This window comes from Nerophis lumbriciformis, linkage group LG15, assembly GCF_033978685.3.
Source record: "Nerophis lumbriciformis linkage group LG15, RoL_Nlum_v2.1, whole genome shotgun sequence".
Classification (NCBI taxonomy): domain Eukaryota; kingdom Metazoa; phylum Chordata; class Actinopteri; order Syngnathiformes; family Syngnathidae; genus Nerophis; species Nerophis lumbriciformis.
Window position 1 is genome coordinate 3,819,653 of NC_084562.2, and position 10,622 is coordinate 3,830,274.

The following is a 10,622-nucleotide window of genomic DNA, read 5'->3' on the forward strand; positions in this document are numbered from 1 at the left end:
AGTTATTCGGGAGCGCTCCGTATCTTTCATTGTGTGTCTGTCAGCGTGTGTGCTGCCTGTCAGTACAACATCCAATCAAATTAGATCCACGTTGTTTTCATCCCACAGCATTCATCCAATCAAATTGCAGGACAACCAACGAAGAAGAGCTGTCAAACAACGCGCCAGTGAGAAAAAATTCTGCCAAAGATAGTTTTGTTCGGGTATAAAAACTACGAGTCGGTCAACAAACAACGAATTGCAGTATGCAAAACATGCGGTTCGAAGATTACAGACGGAGACGCAACAATTTCTAACTTTGTTCGACATTTGAAGTTGCACAAAGAAGGGTAAGTTTTGAATGTAAGATAACGTTTATTGGCTAAGTAACGTAACTTTTATTTGCTGTGTAGTTAAATCAGTGAGGCTGTAAACTCCCTGCTAACGTTATAATCATAGACATCTTATAAGTAGACGCAGCATTGAGCGCTACTGCCAACTGGCGCTGACGAGACGCGGGGCCGCCATCTTGGAGTGGTGATCCGCTCCACTCAGTGCAATTCATTTGGCAGGAGCAATGAACTGTCAGCGCATTTAATTCATTTTACCTCACTGAATGCCACTGATTTTCACACGTTCTTTTGTCATATGTGTAGCTATGATAAAGGACACATGTTTTGGCGTGTTTTATTATTCATAGTTTGCTTAAAAGTAATAGAATATTCTTATATTTTTTTAAGTGACCAGACGTCCGAGATCAAAACTGGGAATATAATCCCAAAGAAGGGGGAAAAAAACGGTCAGCTATTTTTAAGTTGAAGAAACAATATGATTAGGTTATATAAACATGCGTATATCCTACATAAATAATGTATGAATGCATTAGATATCTATATGTCTTAGGGACCTATAGACTGTATCTCTGTTGCTGCAGCAGCAGAGAGTTTATTCTGTCTTGACACTTTGTATTGATATTTTCTATTACATTCTTCCCTTAAATGATAATGTTTACAGTGATTGTTTTATATGTATTTTTTATGTATGTCGCTTTGGATAAAAGTGTCTGCCAAATACTTAAACATAAACATATATAAACACCTGAAAGTCTTTATATCAGCTAAAACCACCAATCTGTTTCACTAGATTCAGAATAAAACCAAATTCTGTCTTACCCAACAATGTTAGTATTTGAATATTGTTACTTGAAGACTTATTCCTGGTTACAATTATACTGTAAAGAAATTCTTGTCATATAATTTGCCTAAAATGAGAATGTATCATAATCAGTGGCGGCTGGTGAATTTTGTTTTAAGAGGGGCTGAAAGTTTGTAAACCAAACCCCTGTAGGGGAGTCATCCTCCCCCAGAAGATTTATTTGTGATGTTCACATACAAATATTGAAGATCTTTGCTCCTTCTCAACTCTATGGTAATATTATTTTCACAAAATACAACCAATAGTACGTTAATGTTAAATCTTACTTGTGAAAAGTAATCCCCCGATTCCTATTTTCAACAGTCCGCTCATTTGAGCAGAAAACGCTGAACACCAGCCCGAAATCTTTGTTTTCTACCTGTCAACTGTCAGTTTAGGCTGCTCGCGGGATCCTCATCACCACTTCAAGATCGCGTCACAGCAGCCAATGCTGCGTCTACCTATAAGATGTCTATGGTTATAACGTCCTTGCAAACACAGCAATCTGTTGCGTCCACTGCAGTCCGCTACCTTATTCATACTTTTTGTCAAGTGATTTTTTTAAGCAGGGTTTCATGAGGTACCTATACATAATGTTACGTTAGTCAATGTATCACACACAGTAACGTAACGTTAGACGGCGGTCAGCAGCACCGCGTATTTTAGGCACCTACAAAAAGACAAACATAGTCAAATAAAGGTCAGTTAAAATGTATACTATATTAAGAATATGTGTACATATTGCATAGGGCCCTGACATCTAAAAAGTACAACTCTGTTCATTGTTATGTTCATATATTTGTTATGTTTTTCATGTGTACGCACACATAAACACACATACAGTATGAGATGAGATCAATGAGATAAGGTAAGAACAGGATAGAAACTGCTGTGGAACTAGTTACAATGCAATATGCCATGGAAATACAATGTTAACACTTTTGTGCAAATAAGTACAGTTGCACTTGTTTTTTCAAATGTGTTTATTCTGTAAAGGAATGAGTTACATGTTTAAAATGACTGGTTAATAGTGCTATTATGAAGTGCGATGTCAGCACTATTTTTTTCCTGCAATTTTAAATGCATTTGTTTTAATAAATAAATACAGCGTTTTAAAAGCATACACAAACTGTGAAAATATATTAGTCTGTGGTTAAAAGGACTTGAAAGGACTCGAAACTCAAAATGCAGGACTTGGGACTTAATTTGAGACTTTCCAGTCTTGACTTTGGACTTGACTCGGGACTTGCCTGTCTTGACTCGGGACTTGACTCGGGACTTGAGGGCAAAGACTTGAGACTTACTTGTGACTTGCAAAACAATGACTTGGTCCCACCTCTGATCATTACTGCCACAAGTGGTAAAAAAGTGTATTAAAACTGAGTACCGATGCGGCTTATGTGTTTCTCAGCTGTGGTCCGTAGTCGGCAGTGTTTTAGCTACTTCTAAATCACTAATCCTCGCCTCCATGGCGACAAATAAAGTAAGTTTCTTACAAGTATCATCCCTGCAGGACGAGGAATAGCTAAACATGTTTCACTACACACCGTAGCTCACCGGCGGCAAAATTTAAACAAACGCCATGGGTGGATCTACACCTGATCTCCACTGTAATGATACCAAAGTACAGGAGTGTATCTAGTCAATACTACTATGATTACGTCGATATTTTTTTGGCATTACAAAATCTTTTGTTTAAAAAAAAATTATATTATGTTTATAAACTCAGGAAATACATCCCTGGACACATGAGGACTTTGAATATGACCAATGTATGATCCTGGAATGACTTGGTATCGGATAGATACCCAAATTTGTGGTATCATCCAAAACTAATGTAAAGCATCCAAACAACAGAAGAATAAATGATTATTACATTTTAACAGAAGTGTAGATAGAACATGCCAGTAGATTAATAATTCATTTTCTGCCACTTGTCCTTAATAATTTTGACAAAATAATAGAATGGAAAATGACACAATATGTTACTGCATATGTCAGCAGACTAAATTAGGAGCCTTTGTTTGCTTACTTAGACTAGACAGACTTAGACTTCCTTTTTATTGTCATTCAAATTTGAACTTTACAGCACAGATAAGAACAAAATTTTGTTACATAAGCTCATGGTAGTGCAGGATAAAAAAGCAATAAGGTGCATATATAAATAAATAAATATATATAAATAATATATAAATACATATATAAAATAAATAAATATATATAATATATATAAATAAATAAATAGATTACTGTACAGATAGATATATTGCACTTTTTCACATGCGTCCACGTTAATGGATGTATGTTATATTGTCTTTTTTATTCCAGCGAGTTTTTCATTTTGGGGGGAGTTGAGGGGATAATTTAATTATGATGCGTTCAAGAGTCTTACGGCCTGAGGGAAGAAGCTGTTACAGAACCTGGAGGTTCTGCTTCGGAGGCTGCGGAACCTCTTTCTAGAGTCCAGCAGTGAAAACAGTCCTTGGTGGGGGTGGGAGGAGTCTTTGCAGATTTTCTGAGCCCTGGTCAGGCAGCGGCTTTTTGCGATCTCCTGGATAGGAGGAAGAGGAGTCCTGATGATCTTGGTTACTTACTACTAAAAGACAAATTGTCTAGTATGTTCACTATTTTATTTAAGTACAAACTTGCAATAAGAAACATATGTTTAATGTACCCTAAGATTTTTTGTTAAAATAAAGCCAATAATTCAATTTTTTGTGGTCCCCTTTATTTAGAAAAGTATCAAAAAGTACCGAAAAGTATCAAAATAATTTTGGTACCGCTACCGGTATCGGGACAACACTACATACCATTAGGGTATTTTCTTTTCCATAGTTTCATAGTTAACCCAGAGTTGTGTATAAAGAGAGTATGACCAACTCGGTTGATGGTGATTGGTCAAAAGGCACTCACGTGACTATATGTCGCCATAACTGCTACTAATTTTGAGCTAATGCGCTGTTTGTGGCGCCTTATGGGTTAGTTTTTCGTTAGTTTTTCCATCCATCCATTCTACCGCTTGTCTCGACGTGTAAAAATGCCTTGTTGTGCAGCATGGGTCTGCTCCGTTTGCCCAAAGTGTGGAAAAAATGTACATCACTTTCCCTTCAACCCGGAAAGAAGACAAGTTAGGGAAGTGAATGTTCGTCGTCAGCACTGGAGAGCTACCAATTACAGAGTCTTGTCCCAGGTAAACACACGACATTACGTCGACCTATTGTTCAGGAGAGAACACACAGAAGCTAATTTAAATAATAACAGGATAAATGAACACATTTAAGAGACAATATTTGAATCTCAGTAAAACTAAAAAAAAATGCAATTCGGTAACAGAAGAGAAAGCCAAACACAAATACAAATAGATTGAGTAAAAATTAACAGAGTAAAATAAAATAAAAATTTGGGTGCAAAAATAGATGATAAAATGAACTGGAAGTCTCATATAAAAATATACAACATAAAATGGCAAGAAACACATCAATAATGAATAAAGCAAAAGATGTTCTGGACCAGAAAACACCCCATTATTCCCTACTGCTTGCCAGTGTTACCATATCTGAGTTATAGAAATATGGGGGAATAATTACCAATGTACACATATTCACGTGCCATGCTACACGAAAGAAATATCAGTTAGAACAATACAGTGATTACAAGCAGACACCACAGTTTGACATTGTTCCCACACAAGTCATATTTTTTCTGTGATTGTGGGTCCAAAGCTCATGAAGATTTTGGTCAAATGAGGGGGAAAATTTTTTTGGGGGGTCATTTTGTGTATTTTGTGGTCACGAAACACTGCAGGAATGTAGCAGCAAAATTATACTTTGACGAAATAAAAGCATGTTTTATTGTCAGTTATTGTATAGAGTATGTGTAGATAGAACTATACGCAAGCGTATTATTTCAAAATATAGTAACAAGACCAGTTTGCTTCAACGCCACTTCCAATTTTCCTCGGGATGGATGTCATCATGCGCAGCCCCAAATCGATATAATGTAAGTAATAATACTTCCTTTCCTGTCAAAAACTGCATGGAACTCCTTTATGTCCAAGTAAAATGTCCGGTCACCTTGTTATTATTTCCTATTCATTGTAACTACAGTGGAACCTACAAAGTCGAATTGCCGTCCAAAGTATTTGATAAAAGTACACTTGAGATAAAGATTATTTATGTGTTTAATATGTGTGTTTACTTACTATGGTATATTCATTATTTATTATGTATTTATTCACTGTTCTGTTACAGAGAACAAGGAAATGGGAAAAAATTGCTATGGTATGAAAAGGGGTAGGGTTAAATAAACTCAGCTTCTTCCTACTCCTTTTCGGACATGCTGTAATGAAACAAGTGGAAATATGTGATGCATTACATTGTATGGTATGCATGTTCGAAATAAACTGAAACTGAACTGAACTGGATATTCTAGCCCAGTGTTTTTCAACCACTGTGCCGCGGTAGTGCCGTGAGATACAGTCTGGTGTGCCGTGGGAGATTATCTAGTTTCACCTAATTGGGTTAAAGATATTTTTTGAAAAAAAGTAATTATAGTCCGCAAATTATGTGTTCTTGTTGAGTGTCGGTGCTGTCTAGAGCTCGGCAGAGTAACCGTGTAATACTCTTCCATATCAGTAGGTGGCAGCAGGTAGCTAATTGCCTTGTAGATGTCGCAAACAGCGGGAGGCAGCGTGCAGGTAAAAAGGTATCTAATGCTTAAACCAAAAATAAACAATAGGTGAGTGCCCCTAAGAAAAGGCATTGAAGCTTAGGGAAGGTTATGCAGAACTAAATGAAACTGAACTGGCTACAAAGTAAACTAAAACAGAATGCTGGACGACAGCAAAGACTTACTGTGGAGCAAAGACGGCGTCCACAATGTACATCCGAACATGACATGACAATCAACAATGTCCACACAAAGAAGGATTAAAAACAACTGAAATGTTCTTGATTGCTAAAACCATACTTGCCAACCCTCCCGGATTTTACGGGAGACTCCCGAAATTCAGCGTCTCTCCCGAAAACCTCCCGGGACAAATTTTCTCCTGAAAATCTCCTGAAATTCAGGCGGACCTGAGTGACGTGTCGACAGCCTGTTTTCACGTCCGCTTTCCCACAATATAACAGCGTGCCTGCCCAATCACGTTATAACTGTAGAATGATGGAGGGCGAGTTCTTGGTTTCTTATGTGGGTTTATTGTTAAGCAGTTTCATTAATGTCCTCCCAGCGCGGTAACAACACACAACAACAGCAGTAACGTTTTCGTCTACCGTAAAGCATTTTGTTGTGACACTCTTAAACAGGACAATACTGCCATCTACTGTACATGCATATGTGACAATAACATCTACAGCTTTTAGAGAGTGCAGTGCACAACTGCGCACACAACAAGGAGACGAAGCAGAATGCATCATCAGAGAGGGTGTTCAGCATGGTTAGAAAAATAGTGACAGAGAATAGAACAAGGATGGACAATTCAACCCTTAACTCAACAATGAGTAGATGAGTGTTATGTGTGTGTATATATGTAAATAAATGAACACTGAAATTCAAGTATTTCTCTTATATATATATATATATATATATATATATATATATATATATATATATATATATATATATATATATAGATATATATATATATATATATATATATATATAGCTAGAATTCACTGAAAGTCAAGTATATCTTACATATATACATTGCTGTTGCTAGGCTTATTTTAGGGGGGCTCAAGCCCCCCTAAAATATTCTTAAGCCCCCCTAAATAATTTGGTGTTTAAAAAAATATATATATATATATATATTATTTATTTATTTATTTTTTTACAAATACATGCCGACATATTCATTATAAAGTGGCCCGAATATGAGTTTAAATAAATAATCATATAACCTGTCATTATTTACTCAGTTTCCCCTCACTTCATAGCGTAAGGTAGAGAGCCCCTTTAGTGCGTCAGTATCCAATCCATTCCACTTGTTCATATAGAAAATGCCGACATCACTCAAAATCCAGTCCGCATCTTCTCTGCGACCTTGCTTGCGGTCTTTGGACTTGTTCATATAGAAAATGCCCACATCACTCAAAATCCAGTCCGCATTTTCTCTGCGACCTTGCTTGCGGTCCTGCAGGTGTACGGAGCACATTAGCACACAGCACTGCAGAAGAAGAACGTGAACGGATGCAAAATGGACATAAGAAACTTTTTCAAGAAAGTAAGTATTCATCACTACTTGTATTAAAATTTATTAGCTCCACTTTCATACTTGCCAACCCTCCCGGATTTTTCGGGAGACTCCCGAAATTCACCGCCTCTCCCGAAAACCTCCCGGGACAAATTTTCTCCCGAAAATCTCCCGAAATTCAGGCGGACCTGAGTCCAGCCTGTTTTCACGTCCGCTTTCCCACAATATAAACAGCGTGCCTGCCCAATGACGTTATAACTGTAGAATGATCGAGGGCGAGTTCTTGGTTTCTTATGTGGGTTTATTGTTAGGCAGTTTCATTAACGTCCTCGCAGCGCGGCAACAACACACAACTACAGCGTCATGTTTTTGTCTACCGAAAAGCAGTTTGTCTGCCGTAAACAGCAATGTTGCGACACTCTTAAACAGGACAATACTGCCATCTACTGTACATGCATATGTGACAATAACATCGAGGGCTTTTAGAGAGTGCAGTGCACAACTGCGCACACAACAAGGAGACGAAGCAGAATGCATCATCAGAGAGGGTGTTCAGCATGGTTAGAAAAATAGTGACAGAGAATAGAACAAGGATGGACAATTCAACCCTTAACTCAACAATGAGTAGATGAGTGTTATGTGTGTGTATATGTGTAAATAAATGAACACTGAAATTCAAGTATTTCTCTTATTTATATAAATATATATATGTATATATATATATAGCTAGAATTAACCGAAAGTCAAGTATTTCTTATATGTATATATATGAAATACTTGACTTGGTGAATTCTAGCTGTAAATATACTCCTCCCCTCTTAACCACGCCCCGAAATCAGAGGTCTCAAGGTTGGCAAGTATGTCCCCTTTACACCAGGTCTGTGTTTGACAAAAAGTTACATTCCCACTCTAAAACAATGCTACTACTTAGTTAGCTAGTTAGCCTGAAATGCATCATGAAGGTCCTGGTTATTTATAAGTTAAATGTGCACTCTTTTTTACCATTTGCTATCTTTGGGGTTACTTCCTTCTGGCGCATCAGCTGTGTTTCTCACTTTACACATGGAGGAGAACAAGAGCTGAGCTCATTCACGTATGACTATCATCAGTAGATAATAATAATAATAATCACTCCACAACCCCTATTGACCTGTAGGAGTCAGGGCAGAGGTGCACATAAAGTGAGAGGGGAGAGGCCTCTACTGGAAAGGTGAGTAGGAGAATAATGATACATATAAATAAATATTAAAACAATTTTTTTTTTAAATGGCTTATAGATAAGCCATTTGTTTTATTTATTTCTGGGTGGATCATGTTGACTATTGGTCCTCCTAATTGTCAATCATTCTGGTGTTGTTACGTAAGGACATATATATATATATATATATATAATTTATTGATATAATAGATTGTATTTGTAATCTACTTTACATTTGATTCCAAATCTCAAAGTGCTACAGAATTACAACCATTGGCGTTGTTAGGCCTATTTTGATTTTGGCGTTGTAATAAATAAAAAAATAAAAAATGGCTTATTGAAAAGCCATTTGTTTTATTTTATATATATATATATATATATATATATATATATATATATATATATATATATATATATATATATATATATATATATATGTCCTTACGTAACATCACCAGAATGATTGACAATTAGGAGGACCAATAGTCAACATGATCCACAACATCCTCTATCCATCCATCCATTTTCTACCGCTTATTCCCTTTGGGGTCGCAGGGGGAGCTGGAGCCTATCTCGTATACCTTTAAGTCTTTCATATATATATATACAATATATATATACAGTATATATATATATATATATATATATATATATATATATATATATATATATGTATGTATGTAAGACTTAATATGTATTTATATATATATATATATATATATATATATATATATATATATATATATATATATATATATATATATATATATATATATATATATATATATAAGAAAAACCCAGACACCATCTTTGTAGTCATTTTTCTCCTACGTGGACTTCCGTCTTCCTTTACAATGAGTGAAGCTGCACGGAACCTTGTGTCTGCAATTGTAAATAATTTAGTTTTTAAGTTTTGTGTTTCTTGTAGAATCCCTATAAAGTAATGTACATTAGCCTATTGTTAAAATAATGAAAAAAAAATAATTAAATATATTTGTTTTATTGTATTGTTACAAGGGCAGCACGGTGGAAGAGGGGTTAGTGCATCTGCCTCACAAAACGAAGGTCTTGAGTAGTCTTGGGTTCAATCCCGGGCTCGGGATCTTTCTGTGTGGAGTTTGCATGTTCTCCCTGTGACTGCGTGGGTTCCCTCCGGGTACTCCGGCTTCCTCCCACCTCCAAAGACATGCACCTGGGGATAGGTTGATTGGCAACACTAAATTGGCCCTAGTGTGTGAATGTGAGTGTGAAAGTTGTCTGTCTATCTGTGTTGGCCCTGCGATGAGGTGGCGACTTGTCCAGGGTGTACCCCGCCTTCCGCCCGATTGTAGCTGAGATAGGCTCCAGCGCCCCCCGCGACCCCAAAGGGAATAAGCGGTAGAAAATGGATGGATGGATGGATGTATTGTTACATTAATAGCTGTTGTATTGTTATAGGATGGCTTGTTAAACATTTCATAGGATTTTCAGAGGGAGGAAAAACTAAGACATTTAATATAAAATGTAAAATGAATAAATACATAAAAAGAAAAAAAATGGTTAAAAGCCATGGTCCCGGAGAGCATTTAATTGCGTCCCGTGCATTTTTTTTACCGTCCCCGGGACGACGGGACTAGTTAATCTCAAGCCCTGGAAGTTACATTTTGTTGTTTGCATTATTTGTTTCAGCATTGAAATTTGAAGATGGTCCCTCAGCTCTTTGACAGCTTTGGCTCTTTTTCAGATCAGCAGACGGACTCTAAGTCTTTCTTATTTACAGTATATATAAACGTTTCTCATTGCTATTCAGACTTCCATATATATTGAATTTCCTTAACGACTTGCCATAATATATATATATAAATATATAATATATAAGCCAAATCATCCCTATCCAGATATTACTTTAATTCAAGTAATTAAGTAATATTTCCAGGGCTTGAATTTACAACCATTTCAGTCACATGTGCCCAAAATGTAATCTGTGCAACTTCAAAATATTTGGGAACAAACAATTATTGTATTGTGAGTGAAAGTCGTTGCATTAGCCTTTATGTTGTGAATTAATAACATAGAGGC